The 21,660-nt window shown below is 49.9% G+C and overlaps 1 protein-coding gene across 1 annotated transcript in view; it reads left to right on the top strand.

Annotated features, from left to right (window-relative positions):
- Nucleotides 1–4,358: 4,358 nt before the first annotated feature.
- LOC141084869 (IgGFc-binding protein-like) overlaps nt 4,359–21,660 on the top strand; it is an 83,330-nt gene continuing 66,028 nt past the window's right edge. Inside the window, exon 1 of the mRNA XM_073569829.1 lies at nt 4,359–4,971. The gene's annotated coding sequence lies outside the window, so the exon portion shown is untranslated. The remainder of the gene's footprint in view (nt 4,972–21,660) is intronic.

A 21,660-nucleotide genomic window follows, 5' to 3' on the forward strand; every position in this document is an offset into this window, starting at 1 on the left:
CCAATCAGGATCCACTGACACTGTGGGCAACGTGATGACATAGGCACGGGTCACCACCATCTTTCAGAAGGGCATGCAAGTGATTGGCTTGCTTTGGTGGGCGTCACAGGGGGTATAAAAGGGCGTGCACGCCGACCGCCATCTTTCTTCTGCCGATCTTAGCATAGGGAGAGGTTGCTGCTGATTCTGTAGGGAGAGCGTTAGGCAGGGAAGAAGAAAAAAAAACTGCTTCTGCTGCTAGCGATTGTGCCTGTACAACACACCAGTCACTGTGTGTGCAGTGCAAGGGGAGGGTATATTGTGGTGTATCAGTGGTGTTGGTTGTTGGGCTGCCTTCTACGGCTTCCTGACAGATGCATTGCTGTTTACCCACTGCTCTGCAAACTGCTTTTTTAAAAGCAATCCCAATTTTTTTTTTTGTCCTGCTGAGGTACTGAGCGTGCATTTTTTCACACCATACAGCGGTGTACGCTCCTCACACAGTACCGTGTAATGGCTGTTATCACAGCCACAGTGAAGCTATCTGTGTCACTCTGTGAGAATAAGTCGAGGACATGTTCCGTTCTTACATACCTGCACTCTAGGGAGATTCCTACTCTGCCCAATTCTACATACACCTTGTAGTTTGTGATACACTAGCCAATTTCTGCCTGTGACATAGCGCTGTGATATTCAGTGGGCCTCACACAATCCAAAAGTGTCCAGTGTCCACAAGTGTCTGCAGAAATTCAAAATCTCCCTTATCCTCTAGTCACTTTGGTCACAGCTGTGCCATCGAGCCTGTGACATAGCGCTCAGATATTCAGTGGGCCTCACACAATCCAAAAGTGTCCAGTGTCCACAAGTGTCTGCAGAAATTCAAAATCTCCCTTATCCTCTAGTCACTTTGGTCACAGCTGTGCCATCGAGCCTGTGACATAGCACTCAGATATTCAGTGGGCCTCACACAATCCAAAAGTGTCCAGTGTCTGCAGAAATTCAAAATCTCACTTATCCTCTAGTCACTTTGGTCACAGCTGTGCCATCGAGCCTGTGACATAGCGCTCAGATATTCAGTGGGCCTCACACAATCCAAAAGTGTCCAGTGTCTGCAGAAATTCAAAATCTCACTTATCTTCTAGTCACTTTGGTCACAGCTGTGCCATCGAGCCTGTGACATAGTGCTCAGATATTCAGTGGGCCTCACACAATCCAAAAGTGTCCAGTGTCCACAAGTGTCTTCAGAAATTCAAAATCTCCCTTATCCTCTAGTCACTTTGGTCACAGCTGTGCCATCGAGCCTGTGACATAGCGCTCAGATATTCAGTGGGCCTCACACAATCCAAAAGTGTCCAGTGTCTGCAGAAATTCAAAATCTCACTTATCCTCTAGTCACTTTGGTCACAGCTGTGCCATCGAGCCTGTGACATAGCGCTCAGATATTCAGTGGGCCTCACACAATCCAAAAGTGTCCAGTGTCCACAAGTGTCTGCAGAAATTCAAAATCTCACTTATCCTCTAGTCACTTTGGTCACAGCTGTGCCATCGAGCCTGTGACATAGCGCTCAGATATTCAGTGGGCCTCACACAATCCAAAAGTGTCCAGTGTTCACTAGTGTGAGCAGAAATTCAAAATCTCCCCTGTCCTATAGACACCTTGTACCTTGTTTTACATTACTATATAGTTTGTTGGATTTTGTCTACATTTCTACCAAAAATGAGGAAGGCTGGTGGAAGAGGCCGTGGAATTGGGCGGGGGTTGGCAGCTGGTAATGATAGTGTTGGTGGTGGATCTGATGGTAGTGGCAAGAGCAAAATAGGACCGAATGCAGGAGGTGTTGAGCCTGCGTCATCGTCTGGCTCCATAAGGCTTCGAAGGCTTAGTTTTCTAGGAGTTGGCAAACCGCTTTTAAAGCCAGAGCATCAGGAAAAAGTTTTGTCTTACATTGCTGACTCAGCCTCCAGCTCTATCGCCTCCTCTTCTTCAGTTGTAAAAAGTAAAAGCACTGAGTCGTCATTGGAGGCTCATGTTCATGAACCACACCTTTCCTTGTGTCCTTCACCCCAACCAAGATTGAAGGATGACGCAGGCCATACTACTGATTACTCCATGGAGCTGTTTTCACATACCATGCCTGGATTATCAAGTCAAATGGTGAATTACCCAGGCCAAGATGAATCTGACATGGAGTGCACTGATGCACAGCCGCTGATGGATGATTCTGCTGGTACATTCACTCAGAGCACTACATTGTCCTCGCAGTGTACAGAGCCAGATTCTGACCCTGATGAGACTCAGGTGCCCCTTCCCGCACACTATACCACCATACACGGTGACACAGAGGAAGGTGCACATGACATTGAAGAGGAGGTGATGGATGACCCAGTTGTTGACCCAGATTGGCATCCATTGGGGGAAGAGGGTGCTGCTTCCAATAGCTCAGATGAGGAGCATCCACAGCAGACATCGACATCGCAACAGCTGTTATCTGGCAGGCCCGGAGCATTCCAAAGACAGGTTCCAAAAATCAAAAGAGTTGCTGGACAGCTTGTCCAGAGGGTCAAAAGATCACAGCGTGCTAGGCCGCAAAATGTCTGCCAAAGTAGGAAGAGTGCAGTGTGGCAGTTTTTTGAACAAAATCCTCATGATCAGGCCAAGGTTATCTGTAAGAAGTGCGCAAAGACCTTTAGCTGAGGGAAAAATCTGAAAAATTTGAATACCAGTTGCATGCTTAGACATTTAAACACCATGCACTTGCAAGCGTGGACACAACACCAAACCTCAAGTGCCACATGTGCAACTGATCACAACGAAGGTAGTCAGCAACGCTACATTGTTTCCCCCACTGTAAGCCCACCGGTTAGCACAGCAGCAAATGTTGAGGTGTCGTTGCAAGGCCACAGCAGTCAGGGAATCCCACCGTTATATCAACGAAAGACTGATTCTAGGCCATCAGAAAGAACACCAACTCCATCACCATCATCAACCCTCTCTCAGTCCGCCCTGTCCACCGCTACTTCCACCATATAAAAGAGGGGGAGAAGCCAGCGCTGCTTGTGGTCAGAACGTAATACATGAAGTGTGAAAACACACATAGGTTTCTATCTGTATTAAAAAATGAGACATTTAGCAAAAAATTGATCAATTGTTTGAGCTACCCCGCCACGTCAAGGCAGTCTCGTATGGGGAGTCCTACTCTACGTTTTTTATGTTCGCTGTGCCATTGCGGCCTCCTAAATGTATAAAAGCAAGACCTCATTACATGCACACTGTACCTCAAGCATTTCAGAATCGCTCCTATGGCACCAGAGAGGACAAGCGCAGGTAAAGATTAGCCAGGTCCATGCAGACATTTCAGGTCCAACCTCCACACTGCCTGACCAGCACCACAGATAAAGGACGATCCAGGCCCAGATACAGGTGCGTAATCAAATAAAGCCTAGGGCAGGGCAGGGCTGCCGTTTAATGTGAACAGCAGCCTAGATCAATCACTAAGAAAACAGAAAGAATAGCGTACATGACCCAGCGCGCACGGCTACAGTGGTGGTCAGCCACAAAACCAATATCAAGATAAAAGAGGGGGAGAAGCCAGCGCTGCTTGTGGTCAGAACGTAATACATGAAGTGTGAAAACACACATAGGTTTCTATCTGTATTAAAAAATGAGACATTTAGCAAAAAATGTATCAATTGTTTGAGCTACCCCGCCACGTCAAGGCAGTCTCGTATGGGGAGTCCTACTCTACGTTTTTTATGTTCGCTGTGCCATTGCGGCCTCCTAAATGTATAAAAGCAAGACCTCATTACATGCACACTGTACCTCAAGCATTTCAGAATCGCTCCTATGGCACCAGAGAGGACAAGCGCAGGTAAAGATTAGCCAGGTCCATGCAGACATTTCAGGTCCAACCTCCACACTGCCTGACCAGCACCACAGATAAAGGACGATCCAGGCCCAGATACAGGTGCGTAATCAAATAAAGCCTAGGGCAGGGCAGGGCTGCCGTTTAATGTGAACAGCAGCCTAGATCAATCACTAAGAAAACAGAAAGAATAGCGTACATGACCCAGCGCGCACGGCTACAGTGGTGGTCAGCCACAAAACCAATATCAAGATAAAAGAGGGGGAGAAGCCAGCGCTGCTTGTGGTCAGAACGTAATACATGAAGTGTGAAAACACACATAGGTTTCTATCTGTATTAAAAAATGAGACATTTAGCAAAAAATTGATCAATTGTTTGAGCTACCCCGCCATGTCAAGGCAGTCTCGTATGGGGAGTCCTACTCTATGTTTTTTATGTTCGCTGTGCCATTGCGGCCTCCTAAATGTATAAAAGGTGCTGGTCAGGCAGTGTGGAGGTTGGACCTGAAATGTCTGCATGGACCTGGCTAACCTTAACCTGCGCTTGTCCTCTCTGGTGCCATAGGAGCGATTCTGAAATGCTTGAGGTACAGTGTGCATGTAATGAGGTCTTGCTTTTATACATTTAGGAGGCCGTAATGGCACAGCGAACATAAAAAACGTAGAGTAGGACTCCCCATACGAGACTGCCTTGACGTGGCGGGGTAGCTCAAACAATTGATCAATTTTTTGCTAAATGTCTCATTTTTGAATGCAGATAGAAACCAATGTGTGTTTTCACACTTTATGTATTACGTTCTGACCACAAGCAGCGCTGGCTTCTCCCCCTCTTTTATCTTGATATTGGTTTTGTGGCTGACCACCACTGTAGCCGTGCGCGCTGGGTCATGTACGCCATTCTTTCTGTTTTCTTAGTGATTGATCTAGGCTGCTGTTCACATTAACGGCAGCCCTGCCCTGCCCTAGGCTTTATTTGATTACGCACCTGTATCTGGGCCTGGATCGTCCTTTATCTGTGGTGCTGGTCAGGCAGTGTGGAGGTTGGACCTGAAATGTCTGCATGGACCTGGCTAACCTTAACCTGCGCTTGTCCTCTCTGGTGCCATAGGAGCGATTCTGAAATGCTTGAGGTACAGTGTGCATGTAATGAGGTCTTGCTTTTATACATTTAGGAGGCCGTAATGGCACAGCGAACATAAAAAACGTAGAGTAGGACTCCCCATACGAGACTGCCTTGACGTGGCGGGGTAGCTCACACAATTGATCAATTTTTTGCTAAATGTCTCATTTTTGAATGCAGATAGAAACCAATGTGTGTTTTCACACTTTATGTATTACGTTCTGACCACAAGCAGCGCTGGCTTCTCCCCCTCTACTTCCACCATATGCAGCTCTCAAGTCCAGCTCACTCTCCCAGACACTATGAGTAGGTCAAGAAAGTACTCAGTCTCTCATCCGCGTACACTGGGTTTGAACGCCCACATTGCCAAACTAATCTCGTTTGAGATGAAGCCCATTCGGTTGGTGGAAAGCGCAGCTTTCCACGAACTCATGGCCTATGCAGTACCACGCTTTGACCTACCCAGTCGCCACTTCTTCTCTCGCAAAGCCATCCCAGCCCTCCACCATCATGTGAAAGACCGCATTGTCCATGCACTCAAGCAGTCAGTGAGCGGAAAGGTGCACCTCACAACTGATGCATGGTCCAGTCGGCATGGCCAGGGCCGTTACGTGTCCATCACTGCGCACTGGGTTAATGTGGTGGATGCAGGGTCCACAGGGGACAGCGGTGGTGGGACAGTGCTGCCTAGCCCACGGTATAGGAAACAGTTGGCTGTAGGCGTTCGACCCTCCTCCTCCTCCTGCAGAAGCGAAAGCTCGTCCACAGAGCGCAGTCGTACGAGCACTCCATCTGCAGCTGCCACTGTTGCACACGAGGTGTCCCCCTATCGAGCAGCTAGTGGAAAACGTCAGCAGGCTGTGTTGCAGATGATGTGTTTGGGCGACAGACACACCGCCGAGGTGCTGGCCGAGTACTTGAAGCGACAAACTGAGTCATGGCTGGGCAGTGTACATCTTGAGGCAGGCAAGGTAGTTAGTGATAACGGCCGTAATTTTGTGGCAGCCATAGCCCTTTCAAAACTCAGCCACATACCTTGCTTGGCTCACACCTTGAACCTGGTGGTGCAGTGCTTCCTCAAAAATTATCCGGAGTTAACAGCCCTGCTCCAGAAGGTGCGAAGACTATGCGCGCACATCCACCGGTCGCCTGTACACTCCGTTCGTATGCAGAAGCTGCAGCGATTGCTCCACCTTCCCAACCACCGCCTCATTATCGACATTGCAACAAGGTGGAACTCCACCCTGCACATGGTGGAACGGCTGTGCGAGCAGAGGCAGGCCATAATGCATTTGTGGGAGGATACACGGCCAGGCACTTTGAGAGCAGACATGGAGTTGACAGGTGTGCAGTGGTCGAAGCTGAAAGACCTCTGTAAAGTCCTTCAGTGTTTTGAGGAATGCACACGGCTGGTAAGCGCAGACGACTCCATCCTAAGCATGAGCATCCCACTTATGCGTCTGCTCCTGCAAACTTTGACGCACCTTAAGGAGCAGGCGTCTGCAGCCAATGTTGATGAGGAGGAAGAGAAGGAGGGAATCCTTGATGACATTCAGCCATTGTCTTCTCAGGGACCTCTCCTGGACGAGGTGGAGGAAGAAGAGGAGGAGGAGGAGGAGGAGGATGATGGGGATGATTACTTAGGGGAGGAGGATGCATCTCGTGGGGCAAGTGAAAATGTTGGCGTGGCAAGGTCTGGTACAGGGTTTGTGCGTGACTGGAGGGATGTGGATTTGCCAGAAAGTGCTCCTCCAACCAGCACTCGCAGTGCATCATTGACACCGGGAACATTCGCCCACATGTCAGATTATGCCTTGCTGATCCTAAAAAGGGACCCCCGCATTGCCAAAATGATGAACGATGACGACTACTGGTTGGCCAGCATCCTGGATCCACGCTATAAAGGCAAATTACAAAACATCATGCCACAGGAGAACCTTGACCTAATATTGGCTAATAAACAAGCAACTCTGGTAAATCGGTTGCTTGAGGCATTCCCAGCACACAGCAGCGGTGATGGTTCTCACACGAGCCGTACCGGCCGGGGGCAGCTTGCCAGAGTTGTTCGTGGTGCACACAGCAGAAGTGGCGTTGGAGACAGGGGTTTCATGACAATGTTGTGGACTGATTTTTCAAGTACCGCTCACACAAATGGTAATACTGCATCGATGGAAAGTGACAGGAGACAGCAGTTGTCAACTATGGTTACAAACTACTTTTCCTCCCATATCGATGTTCTCCCACACAGGTCATTCCCCTTTGACTATTGGGCCGCTAAACTGGACACCTGGCCTGAATTGGCACAATATGCCTTACAGGAGCTCGCTTGCCCAGCTGCAAGTGTGCTATCGGAAAGAGTCTTCAGTGCAGCTGGATCAATCCTGACAGAAAAAAGGACCCGTCTGTCAACCCAAAATGTGGATGATCTAACCTTCATTAAAATGAACCACGCATGGGTTTCCAAGGATTTTGTCCCACCTTCCCCTGATGACACATAGGGTGACAGAAAAATGGCTTGCTTTGGTCCACCTCTTCCTGGGACTTGACCTATTTCACCTTTTGCATCAGCTGAATGTCCAACATCAACATATGCCACTTTCTAAAACTCCCTAACTGTGCTGCCTCCCCCACCATGGCCGGGGTCACCACCTAGCGCACGACACCGTGTGAGTGCCGTTGCCCTGGACAGGTGGGTAGGCCGACTCTTGGGCGCGGGCACTGGCACAGGGTCCCTCATAGTGCAATCAAGTGTCTCTGACGGTGGTGGTGCACACCCGCCGTCAGACACACCGCCGTACTATGAGGGGCCCAGTGCCAGTACCGACGCCCACGAGTGGGCCCCCCTTGCTTGGGCAGGGCCCCAGCATTTGCAATCTTTACCTCTCCCTGCTCCTCCGCTGTGTAGTCTGGGCCGTTAAATCCATACTGTGCCTGACACCGTCTGAGCCTGCCTCCTGATGTATAGACATATATTTTGAATGTGTACGCTATCCATACATGTTATCTGGGGATACGGTACCCTTTCTAACCTTTGTGCAATCACGTGCAATCCATACTGGGCCCAACACCGTCTGAGCCTGCCTCCTGATGTATAGACATATATTTTGAATGTGTACGCTATCCATACATGTTATCCGGGGATACGGTACCCTTTCTAACCTTTGTGCAATCACGTGCAATCCATACTGGGCCTAACACCGTCTGAGCCTGCCTCCTGATGTATAGACATATATTTTGAATGTGTACACTATGCTATCCATACATGTTATCCGGGGATACGGTACCCTTTCTAACCTTTGTGCAATCACGTGCAATCCATACTGGGCCTAACACCGTCTGAGCCTGCCTCCTGATGTATAGACATATATTTTGAATGTGTACGCTATCCATACATGTTATCTGGGGATACGGTACCCTTTCTCACCTTTGTGCAATCACGTGTAATCCATACTGGGCGTGAGAACGGCTGGCGAGCTGTTAAGCAAGCTACAGCACCTGTGGTTTGCACACGTAAGTTTTTCATTTTTTCAGGAATGACGGTTAGGCCTAATTCCGGAACTGCGGTTGACCTGCACTTACTGGGAAATCATTGTTCGCGGGTAATAATTGTAATCAGTGATCCCCATCACTTACGTTGTTCAGCGGGTTATCTGCACCTGTAAGCGACAAACGCTGGCCTTTTCAGTGTAGCGCACATGCAGCCACGGACATGTAAGGGCATGACACACCAGTTATTGGCCAATCTCATGTGCCAGAGCCTCACGTGTCCCTCTAGTAAGCCGGACTCGGACCGCGGGGCATGACGGAGTCTCGTTCGTTAACGGAATTAAGCTTGCAATGTGTGCATCTGTTCTGTAGCTGGCATGTTTGAGGTTTCAAAGGTGGAGTCGAATTTAACCATAGGCTCCACTCCTGGTGGTGCCCTTCTGGACATTCCTTTAAGGTTCAGCTTTGCAACCATACTGCCCACGTAAAACAAACACTTTGCCTTCATGAACGCTGTTTGGAGGGTCATGACTCGTGGGAATAACGCCGCCCAATCAGTTAACCTGCTAGAGGGATCGTTCGTTGCTCCCAAGCATGACATCACACTCCCTAGGAGGAAGGTAATGCCACTGTGGCGACCGTACTCCTTGGGGCGACACAAGTGCACTGATGCCCAGCCACTGCTCGATGAATCTGCTGGTACATTGACCCAGACCACTACATTCCCCTCGCACGCTACACGGCCTGAATCTGACCCTGATGAAACTCAGGTTACCCTTCCCATATACAGTTCCATCTTACACGGTGACAAAGAGGAAGCTGCAGATGAAAGTGCAGGTTCGGCCCACCCGCCATCAGACACACCACCATACTATCAGGGGCCCTGTGCCAGTGCCGTCGCCAACGAGTGGGCCCCCCCCTGCTTGCTCAGGATCACAGCACTTGCAAAGTTGAAATACTGTGCAGTGAGATGGAAGATGGGGACGACGAGGAGTCCAGACAAGTACAGGGATTCCCTAGCGAGGAGACTTATTTGATTGTTTTCAATGTTGGGACAGCAATTTTTGGGGAGCACGTTACTCTGGAGAATGATAGATGGGGCCCACCATACACTGGAACATTCCAAAGGTGGACATCAGACACTGGAGCAGCATTTACAGGGCCCATTATACACTAGAGCATTAGAAATGGGGCCCATTATGTTTGGAGCATTATTTGGGCCCATAAGACAGTGGAGCTTCATCCATGGGGACCAACATATACTGTAGCATTATGTGGAGCTCATCATATACTGTTTCAAACATTATATGGGACCAATGATTCTGTATGGAGAAATAGATGGACCTCGTCATGAGATGTAAAAAGTGAAGTATTTTTCATTGTACTATACCGCTATTTCTCTGCCGTATCGGAGCATGATGAGTTGTGGTATGTGTTAAAGGGGTGCTCTTTCGCCCAGGGCACATGAAAACCTGGAGTCAGCCCTCCCCCCCCACAACTGTAGCCAAATAACCCCCATTTTTCAGTGCGTAACTTGTATTATGAAGTTAATTAAGGTTGACAAGCTTAAGTAAGAAGAATTGATGCTTTTGGCATTCAAATGGGCACTGTAGGTGTGTTTCCTGTCCTCCTCTCACTGCCGACTTTTATTCCCCATTGACTTACATTGGGTTTCGTGTTTCGGGACGACCCCGACTATTCCCTATAATCGGACGATCTTGCTCGACCCGACTTTTGGAAAAGTCGGGTTTCACGAAACGAAACGCGACCCTAAAAAACCAAAAGTCGCTCAACTCTAGTGATAGAGTTTTGTCTAGGGCTCAACATCAGGAGTTCAGAAGGCGTAATAAGCTGTGTTTTTTCTGTGGAGATGCCTCTCATAATATTTATGTCTGCCCTAAATGAGAGAAACGTTTTGCACACACATTTACTGTGGGTGGTGTTCAACCTAACTCTAGCTCTGAGTGAATGTACCAGCAGAAAAATCTAGCAGTGGCTGTGCATCAGTGCACTCCATGTCAGATTCATCTTGGACTAGGGAATTCACGATTTGACTTGCTAACCCAGGCATAGTATGTGAAAGAGCTCCATGGAGTAATCGGTAGTGTGGCCTGCCACATCCTTCACTTTTGGTAGGGGTGAATGACACAAGGAAAGGTGCTGTTCCTGACCAGGAGCCTCCAATGACGACTCAGTGCTTTTATTTTTTGAAACTTCAGAAGAGGAGGCGAGAGAGCTGGAGGCTGTGTCAGCAATGTAAGCCAAAACTTGTTCCTGAAGCTCCGGCTTTAAAAGTGGTTTACCTACTCCCAGAAAAGAGAGCCTTCGAGACCTTGTGGAGCCAGACGATGACGCAGGCTCAACACCTCCTGCCTTAGGTGATATTGTGCTTTTGCCACTACCAACAGATGCAACACCACCACCATCAGGACCAGCTGGCAACCCCCGCCCACTTCCATGGCGTCTTCCACCATACTTGCTCATTTTTGTGAAAATGTACCCAAAATACCACCAGCTATATGGTACTGTAAAAGAAGGTAGAAGGTGTATCTACTATTGGTGAGAATTTGAATCTCACTAGAGATTTGAGGACGCAAAACTATTGTCTCTGGCCCAGGAGAGATTACACCTCAATGTAACTGGCTGAAATTGGATGGTGTATGTGACGGACTCAGCTTCTGCTGAGCCCATTCCTTTTTAGAGTGGACCATCTGGGCCGTGGCACCCACCCACCTAGGGCAAGCTGGCCTAGTGAGAACCCACCCCCTGTACAGGGAGTGTCAGGGGCAAGACCAAGGGGGTGAGCCACCATGGCAGCTGGACCAGACGGCCGGCTCAAGGAGACACTATTGAGTGTCTGACAACAGGACGGTCAGGATAACAAACATAAAGCGAAGTCACACAGTTTCTTCCTCAAACGTGGATTCACACTTTATTCAGGTGTGAGGCATAACAGGGAATCAGGTGCAGGGTACAAACAGTGAAACACGGCAGGATGCGTGCAAGGGCACACCAAATATTCCAGGCATAACACGTGCACGAAAACATACCAGGGTCCAGGACAGGATACGTGATAGGGATCACACAAGAGTTCCTAGAAGAGATGCATGCTAGGACACGCCAGAATCCAAGACGGGGGGCAATGGCATCGGACTCCGGACTACTGGCAACGACCGACAGGGTCCAGGCATCAGGCTGCGGACATCAGCTCCAGACATCAAGCCGCAGTCATCTGGTTCCGGACCTCTGGCAACGGTCGGCAGGTTTCGGGAATCCGGCAGGGCAGCCAAGGTTCAAGGCAGGGTGCGTGCTTGGAGCCACGCCAGGGTTCAAGGCAGGGTGCGTGCTTGGAGACACGCCAGGATCAGGTTCCCAGGACGGAGGCCTGCGCATGCCAAGGGGCATGCAAGGGTTCAAGGCAGGGTGCGTGCTTGGAGTCACGCCAGGGTTCAAGGCAGGGTGCGTGCTTGGAGACACGCCAAAGCACAAGGTAAGACAGAGTGCGTGTGTAGAGACACGCCAAGGCACAAGATACTAGACAGAGTCCTGCGCGTGCAAAGGGGCACGCCAGGGTCAGGCGATGCAGAGTCCTGCGCGTGCAGAGAGGCACGTCAGGGTCAGGGTTCCAGGACAGGGTTAGGGCCTGTGCGTGCAAGAGGGCACGACAGGGGACATGGCAAAGCCTGCGCGTACTTTTACAGAAGCACGGGGAGGTATGCCATGGGAAGGCGAGGGCCTGCGCGTGCTTTAGAGAGCACGCAGAGCACAGTGCGGAAACAGCGTGAAGGGCAAGGGAGCACAGAAGGCACTGGCTAGCTGATCGGGCTGCGGCACTGACAGACGGGCAAGACTCCAGCGAACCCGGCTGAGGCATGGCAGGAGACACAGCTGTCACAGACCGACGAGCACGGCTGAGGCACAAGCAGACGGGCACGGCTAGGGCGGGCACGGCTGAGGCACAAACAGGAGGCTAGGAAGGCCAGGCGCATGCAAAGGGCACATGAAGAAAACAGAGCAAGGGAAGACAAGATGAGAAACAAGACAGAGCTTAGGCAGTGTACGGAACCAGGGACGGAAGCATAGGCAGAAACACGGAATCAGGTCAGAGCAAGAACAGAGCTAGCAGCGGAGCGTAGGCCGAAGCCCAGAGCCGGGCCAAGGGAGAGCCTTGGGACTAGCCTAGAAACGTGCAAGAGAGCACATAAGGAAAGAGTGGAGGAATGGTGCGTGTGCCAGGGAGCACTACAGAGCACCATAGGAGAGAGCGAGGCAGAGCAAGCAAAGACTGAGACCATAGGGAGGAACACCAGGCAGAGCAAGGCAAGGTACGAAACAAGGCAGAGAATAACAGAAGGACTACAAGTCCAAGCAGGACAAGGACAAAACATGGCACGAAGGACAAACACTAGACAAGGCACGAGACAAGAGACGGAGTACGAGCACGGAGCGTGTGCAGAGACACACTACAGAGCAGAGTACAAGGGCACAGAATAGAGGGAGCGCCCCACAGACCAAGCAGCCATGCAGGGACACCACACAATACTCAGGTCCTGAGCAAAGGAAAGGGTGGTCTGATATAGGGCACAGCACCTCCTCTTCCGGGTCAGGACCAGGGGAGGATCCTAGGAAGGACACATGATCAGAGTTTCAGACATGACGAGATGATTGCAGAACCAGACAGTGCAGGATCTTAGGAAACATCACATGATCAAGGTTTCAGACATGACGAGATGATTGCAGAACCAGACAGTGCAGGATCCTAGGAAAGGTCACATGATCAGAGTTTCAGACATGACGAGATGATTGCAGAACCAGACAGTGCAGGATCCTAGGAAACATCACATGATCAAGGTTTCAGACATGACGAGAAGATCACAGAAGGCAAAACAGAAACGCAGGCATCTTGCAGCTCAGCAAACATGAGGTGAGTGTGCACACTGCTCTAGGGAACAAGCAGGATAGCAGACAAGATATGCGCATGCACATCGCTCCAGGAGTTCTTGAGACAAAACAGACATGACAGTGTATGACAAGGTGTAGGGTGTCTATAGGATTGGTGAGAATATGAATCTCACTATAGATTTGAGGACGCAGAACTATTGTCTCTGGCCCAGTAGAGATTACACCTCAATGTAACAGACTGAAATTGGATGGTGTATGACAAGGTGTCTATAGGATTGGTGAGTAGAGATGAGCGACTTTGCTTTTTTTCGGGTCGAGTCGGGTTTCACGAAACCCGACTTTCGCAAAAGTCGGGTCGAACGAAATCGGCCGATTATCGTGAAAAGTCGAAGGCCGACTGAAACACGAGACCCAATGTAAGTCAATGGGGAAGAAAAGTCGGCAGTGAGTGGAGGACAGGAAACACACCTAGAGTGCCCATTTTAATGCCAAAAACATCAATTCTTATTCCTTATGCTTGTCAACCTTAATTTACTTTATAATAATAGTTAGGCATTGAAAACTGGGGGTTATTTGGCTAAAGTTGGGGGGGTAGTGCTGGCTCCAGATTTTTGTGGGCCCAGGGCCAAAGAGTGTCACTGGGCTCCTTTAACACATGACACAATTCATGATCCTTTGATACGGCAGAGAAATAGCACTACAGTACAATGAAAAATACTTCAATTCTTACATCACATGACTGATATCCATTTTAAATTCTCCAATAGCTCCAAAAACAGACAGTATATTCCTCCATACAGTATTATGGCCACTGCATAGTGCGCCATACAGAGTAATGAGGCCCATATATTTCTCCATACAGAATCCTTGGTCTCATATAATGTTCGATACAGTATATGATGAGCTCTACATAATGCTACAGTATATGTTGTTCACCATGGATGAAGCTCCAGTGTTTTATGGGCCCAAATAATGCTCCATATATAATGGGCCCCATTTCTAATGCTCCAGTGTATAATGGGTCCTGTGAATGCTGCTTCAGTGACTGATGTCCACCTTTGGAATGCTCCAGTGTATGGTGGACCCCAGATATCATTCTACAGAGTATCGTGCTCCCCAAAAATTGCTCCCAACCTTTAAAACAATTAAATAAGTCTCCTCTCTAGGGAATCCCTGTACTCTGGACTCCTCATCGTCCCTATCTTCCATCTCTCTGCACTTGGACTGTTTAGGCAGAGGGAGTACAGACGTGATGTCATCGCGCTCTTTGACCAGAATGTCACTGTCAGGAAAAGTGTTTGGTTTCTGGGGGCAGTATGGTTGCAAAGCTGAATCTTAAAGGAATGTCCAGAAGGGCTCCACCAGGAGTGGAGCCTGCAGCTTAATTGGACTCAATACGGGCAACCTCAACCATGCCATCCACAAAAAAGCTGCACAGATTGCAAGCTTAACTCCGTTAACGAACGAGACTCAGGCATGCCCCCGCGGTCCACGTCCAGCTTACTAGAGGGACACGCGAGGCTCTGGCACGCGAGATCGGCCAATAACAGGTCTGTCATGCCCTTACTTGTCCGGGGCTGCACGCGTGCTACAATGAAAGGACCAGCGTGTATTGCTTACAGGTGCAGATAACACGCTGAATCCCGTTAGTGATGGGGATCTGGGATTACAATTCTTCCCCGCGAACAAGCATTTCCCAGTAAGTGCTGGTCAACCGTAATTCCGGAATTAGACCTAAACGGCATTCCAGAAAGAATGTGAAAAAATTAAGTGTCCAAACCACAGGTGCTGTAGTTTGCTTAACAGCTGGGCTCCTCTGCTGAGTAGCACACAGTTCTTACATAAACAGGCGGCATAGCTTGGTTCACGGGTGGCCAACTCTGCTGAGTAGCATACACTGTTACTAGGCCCAAAGTATTAAGTGGTGTAAATGCAGTCAAAAACTGGTTCTTTCATAAACAGGCGGCATAGCTCTGTTCATGGGTGGGCTCCTCTTCTGAGTAGCAGACACAGTTACTAGGCCCAAAAGGATTTTCAGGGCAATATGCGGTAAAAAATTATTAGAAACACACACGGTGTAGCTCCTTCACAGGTGTACTACACCGCTGGCTACCAGACACCGCTACTATGCCCTAAAACTGTCTATTATCATTGAAAACCATTATTAATGTGAAAAAAAAGATACGCTTTTGTTTAACGAAACATTCTCGAACGGAAACTCGAACAGCCGAATTTTAATCAAAGTGTTGTAGTTCGACGAACGGATCTAACACCGCCCAAAATAGCTAGAATTTGAACTTGGCCAACAGTTCCACTCAAACACCACTCATCTGTAATCAGGAGGCAGACTCAGACGGTCTCAGGCACAGTATGGATTCGACAAGATTGCAGAAAGTTGAGAAAGGGTACAGTATCACCGGATAACAGGTATATATATCATAGTTTAAACATTTAAAATCTCTGGGTTTATTTCCGGAGTCCGACAAAGACACTCACAGCCTCAGTATGGATTAGACAACCATCTAAAAAGTAGAAAAATGGAAATGTTTTTGAAGCGTACACCAGTATACACTGTTGGGGTATTTTTAAATCTTCATATATATTTCTGTCTTAGTAAGACAGTCCAGACTCTCCGCAAGAGGAAACAAGATGGATAAAAGTACAGACATAAAGTCGAGTTGTTACGTGTTACAGAACCACTCAGCACCCAGAATATGTTGTGCAGTTATATGTATGTATAATAGGTTCCATGTGAGAATGCATGTCCCTAATGCATTAGCCCACAGGCTGCACCCCTGGGCAGAGGGGACAAGATATTCTCCTTTTGTCCGCCTTCCCCCCACCTTTGTAATTCCAACAGTAAACACCAGCAGGCTCCGGCCACCTGCGGCTTTTGTAATGTATGTCTGGCCTGCCGCTTTTCTATTGGCCTGCCCTCTGTATCTGTGTGATATATTCTGTGTCCTGTGAGTAAAGGGTTGTCAGACTGGAAATACGTGGAGAAGCAGTGATCTTTTATATGCGCCCATGTAACCAAGGAATTCCAGCCAGCGTCATTCATTCAGACTCCAGCCAATGCTGAGCGGACCTCTGAAAACACGGGGTGGTACTGAAAGTGGTACCCCAGCTTGGTAGACGCCGTTACACTGGTGGCAGACAGCAGGATATGATACCCCTTCTACAGGAGGAAAGGAATGAATGGAAAACAACTACCAGAAGTTAAAGAGGACTACATTAAAAGACCTGGTGGAGGCTCGAGGGTTAATCGCCAGCAACAAAACAAAAGCGGATTTGATAGCAGCCATCATGAAACACGACAGTACAGCGCCCCCCAATGAGAATGTGGAGGAGACCGAATTCCAGAGGGAGGTAAAGAACAGACTGGTGTTCTATGGCCCAAACCCTGCAGCAGAGATCATACGAGAGGTGATGGCTGATGTGCGTACTGATCTGAAGGAAAAGATGGCCGAGCGGACCAGGATAGAGCTAGCCAAGATGGAGATGGCAGAGCGGAGAGAGGAGAGTCAGCGAGCAGGGGGAGCTCTGGCCTTCGACCAGGTACCTTCAACAGTAAGCCACAAAAAGATCCAGTATAATGCCTTCCGACAGTTGGGGGAGGCAGAGGAAGACATTGATGGCTTTCTGCAGGACTTTGAGCGGCAGTGTTCCCTTCATCAAGTGAAGCCGGAGGAACGGGTTCAGATTCTGGCCAGCAAGCTGACAGGCCAGGCAGCGGACGCCTATCGCACGGTACCTGATGAGGACTGTATGGACTATGAGCGGATCAAAGAAGTGATCTTGGCCCGGTATGCGCTGACACCAGAGGTATACCGCCAAAAGTTCCGCGGACTTATAAAACACGTAACCGATACCCATGCTGAATGGGCCTGTAAATTACGGCGGTCACTGCTACAGTGGGTACAAAGGAGCCAAGCAACCACTAAGGAGGACGTCCTCCAGATCTTCTTGTTAGAACGATTCTTTAATGGACTAAACCCCGAGACACAGGAATGGCTTCGGGACAGGCGGCCAACGACTCTTGAGGAAGCCGCTCGTCTGGCCGATGAACATCATGATGCCAGGAGGCCGCAGTTGTCCGGATCAAAGGTGGTCACTAGGGGCCCGCCCATGGACCTGGAGGGCCCCAAACCACCGAAGATTGTAGGGGGACCAGCTAGAAACCCGGCCTACCACAGTCCCCCTGGGGCGCAATGCCACACCTGTCGTCAGCTGGGCCACCTGCAAAGGCAATGTCCCAACCGGACTCAGCATGCCCAGTGGTCAAAGGCGGGAACAGCTACCTTTAGCCGGGCTGCTGTACACTGCTACGAAGGCGAAGCTGACCTGGCATTGGGGGCTACGACTAACCAAGGGGTGGAAGAGATGGAGGAAGTGCTGCATGAAGTAGACACCGTGCAGGCAGCCCGGGCAGATAATCGACAGCAGCATCGACAGGTCGTGTGGGTTAATGGGAAACGTATGCAGGGACTAAGAGATTCCGGGGCAACTTTGACCCTTGTGAAGCCTCATCTCGTCCGGGACCAAGAGAAGACAGACCGGACAGTGGCAGTCCGTGTAGCAGGGGGAGCTATACATCGACTGCCCACTGCCAGGATTCACCTGAACTGTGGAGTCGGCGATGGCCTTGTTGAGGTCGGCTTGATGGAGGATTTGCCTGCAGACGTCTTGCTGGGAAATGACTTGGGGCCCATGTTGTCTGCATTCTCGGTGGCCCCTCTGGCTGAGACATATCCTGTGACCACCCGGAGACAAGCTCCAGCTGCGGAGGCGGAATCACACTCAGAGGAGGCCCAGGTAAGACCTTCCAGCCCTACACATATTCCCATAGCCAGACACATTTCTTGGGCCACCCCAGATGAATTTAAGAGGGAGTGACTTGAGGATCCTTAATTAGAGGGATATCGTTGGAAGGCACAGGAGGGGAGAGGAGTACTGGAAGGGGAACAGTTTGTATGGAAGCAGGGCCTCCTCTACCGGATCACAGAGCAGCACCACACAGGGATGAGCCCCACTATAAAACAACAGCTGGTAGTTCCCAAGAAGTATAGGCAGGAGTTACTGCGAATCTCTCATGATATCCCCTTGGCCGGGCACTTCGGAGTCAGTCGCACCAGGCATCGTCTGACACAAAACTTCTTTTGGCCGGGGGTAACCTATGATGTTCGTCAGTACTGCCAGACCTGTGACAGTTGCCAGCACATTGGAAAGAGGGGGGATCGATGCAAGGCCAAATTACGCCCCCTCCCCATTGAGGAGGAACCATTTAGCCGAGTAGCGGTCGATCTGATAGGGCCGTTAGCCAAACCCAGTCCGTCCGGGAAAAGGTATATATTGACAGTAGTAGATTATGCCACACTGTATCCAGAAGCGGTTGCGTTACCTAACATACTGGCAGAGACGGTGGCGGCTGCCCTGCTCCAGGTTTTCTCACGGGTTGGATTTCCCTGGGAGATTATCTCGGACCAGGGTACCCAGTTTACAGCAGAGGTGACCAGTCCATTAGAAGCGCCCGTACCACCCGCAAACCAATGGGTTGTGTGAACACTTTAACGTAACATTAAAACAGCTCATTGGGACTTTTACCAGGACCTACAGGGACTTAGAGAAATTCTTGCCACAGCTCCTGTTTGTTTATCGGGAGGTGCCCCAAGAATCCACCGGGTTCTCCCCGTTCGAGCTGGTATACGGGAGATGGGTAAGGGGACCCCTAGACTTAGTGCTGGAACACTGGGAAGGGGAGGGAACCATAGAAGGGATACCTATTGTGCCCTATGTGCTGGAATTCCAGGACCGCCTACAGGAGCTGACCCAGGTTGTACGTGAGAACATGCAGGCGACCCAGCGGCGCCAGCGCGTATGGTACGATCGGAGGGCCAGAAAGCGCACTTTGGAAATAGGACAGAAGGTCCTGGTGTTAGAGCTCACTAAGCAGAATAAGTTTCAAGCTGCATGGCAGGGGCCCTACCAGGTAGTGGGGAAAATAGCCGACACAACCTATAATGTCGCTGACTGTAACGACCCCAGGGTTATCCGCATGTTCCACGTGAATGTGCTGAAGCCCTACGGGGAGCACCCTGAGGAGGTAGTGGCCATCTGTGCACCTGAAGCAGAGGATTTAGCTGGACTTCCCTTGCTGGATGTCTTAGGGGAAAGGACTCAGTCTAAAACATGGGACCAGTACATTTGGGTGAAGACCTAGGCCCCCGGGAGAGACAGCAGGCTGAGGCGTTGTTGAGGCACCGACAGAGGATGTTTTCAAAGAGACTGCCTGGAACAACACAAGGTTGAGACCCAGGATCAGACCCCCCCTGCGACAAAACCCCTTCCGCGTCCCTGAGTCTGTACGAGAGGGGATGCGACAAGAGTCAGATAGTCCCTGGGCATCCCCCGTAGTGTTAGTGCCCAAGAAGGATGGGACTACACGGTTTTGTGTAGACTATCGTAAGCTCAATGAGAAAACAGTGACGGATGCATACCCCATGCCGCTTGTGGATGAGTTGTTAGACCGGCTGGCGGGGGCAAAGTATTTGACCACCATCGATCTATGCAAAGGCTACTGGCAGATTCCCCTTAGTCCTGACGCTATTCCCAAGTCGGCATTTGTGACCCCGTTCAGCTTATTCCAGTTTCGATTATGCCATTCGGGATGAAGAATGCCCCGGCGACCTTCCAAAGGCTGGCTGACCGGCTTCTGGATGGTCTCCAGGTCTATGCTTGTGCCTACCTGGATGACATCACCATCTACAGTGTGACATGGGAAGAGCATCTAAATTACCTAGAGACAGTATTGAACAGGATCCACCAGGCCGGAATCACCCTGAACCCAAACAAGTGTCACGTGGGCAAAGCAGAGGTTCAGTATTTAGGGCATTGGGTGGGAAGTGGGAAACAGCGACCAGAACCAGCCAAGATTGAGGCCATAGCCAAATGGCCCATCCCACGCACTAAAACCCAGGTCATGGCGTTTCTAGGGACAGCAGGGTATTACAGGAAATTCGTTCCCAATTACAGCAGCGTAGCCAAGCCCCTCACTGATTTGACCAGTAAGAACCAACCCCGCCAGGTAACCTGGACCTCAGAGTGTGAGGAAGCATTCCGCCAACTAAATGCCGCCCTCACCAAAACCCCTGTATTGGCCGCACCCGATCCAACTAAACGTTTCCTTGTTCACACAGATGCTTCTATGTTTGGATTGGGGGCAGTACTGAGCCAAGTCGGGCCGGATGGCCAAGAACACCCGGTAGCTTACCTGAGTCGGAAACTACTGCCCCGTGAAGTAAGCTATGCGGCCATCGAGAAGAAGTGCCTCGCGGTAGTATGGGCACTCAAGAAGTTGCAACCATATTTGTATGGACGACAGTTTTCCCTCCTAACGGACCATAATCCCCTAGTCTGGCTTAATCGGGTCTCCGGAGACAACGCCAGATTGCTGCGGTGGAGTTTAGCCCTACAACCTCTGGACCTCACCATCCACCACAGACCCGACAAACAAAACGGTAACGCCAATGGACTAAGTCAACAAACGGAACTTGTACCAACCCCATAAACTTCGGTCATCCCCAAACCGATCCGTCGAGGATCAGACTGTGTGTGCCGATCGCGTCGCTGAAAAGGGGAGCAGTGTTACTTGTTACAGAACCACTCAGCACCCAGAATATGTTCTGCAGTTATATGTATGTATAATAGGTTCCACGTGCATGTGAGATGCATGTTCCTAATGCATTAGCCCACAGGCTCTGCCCCTGGGCAGAGGGGACACGATATTCTCCTTTTGTCCACCCTCCCCCCACCTTTGTAATTCCCACAGTAAACACCGGCAGGCTCCGGCCACCTGCGGCTTTTGTAATGTATGTCTGGCCTGCCGCTTTTCTATTGGCCTGCCCTCTGTATCTGTGTGATATATTCTGTGTCCTGTGAGTAAAGGGTTGTCAGACTGGAAATACGTGGAGAAGCAGTGATCTTTTATATGCGCCCATGTAACCAAGGAATTCCAGCCAGCGTCATTCATTCAGACTCCAGCCAACGCAGAGCGGACCTCCGAAAACACGGGGTGGTATCGAAAGAGGTACCCCAGATTGATAGACCCCGTTACACGAGTGATTGCAGAAATTTAGGAATTACTAATCAGGGGAAAAACTCCTGGGAGAATTCTCAGAGGCGATGCTGACCCTCAATTACTTTGTGTGTGGAGACAGCGAAAACAGTTCTTTGTGAAGAAAGGGTTGCTGTATCGCAGTACCGTTGATCCCATCACCGTTACTCATCTCCATCAAATTTTGATCACAGGGAG

The sequence above is a fragment of the Dendrobates tinctorius genome, unplaced genomic scaffold (assembly GCF_039654945.1).
Source record: "Dendrobates tinctorius isolate UK_male_01 unplaced genomic scaffold, ASM3965494v1 ptg000028l, whole genome shotgun sequence".
NCBI lineage: Eukaryota > Metazoa > Chordata > Amphibia > Anura > Dendrobatidae > Dendrobates > Dendrobates tinctorius.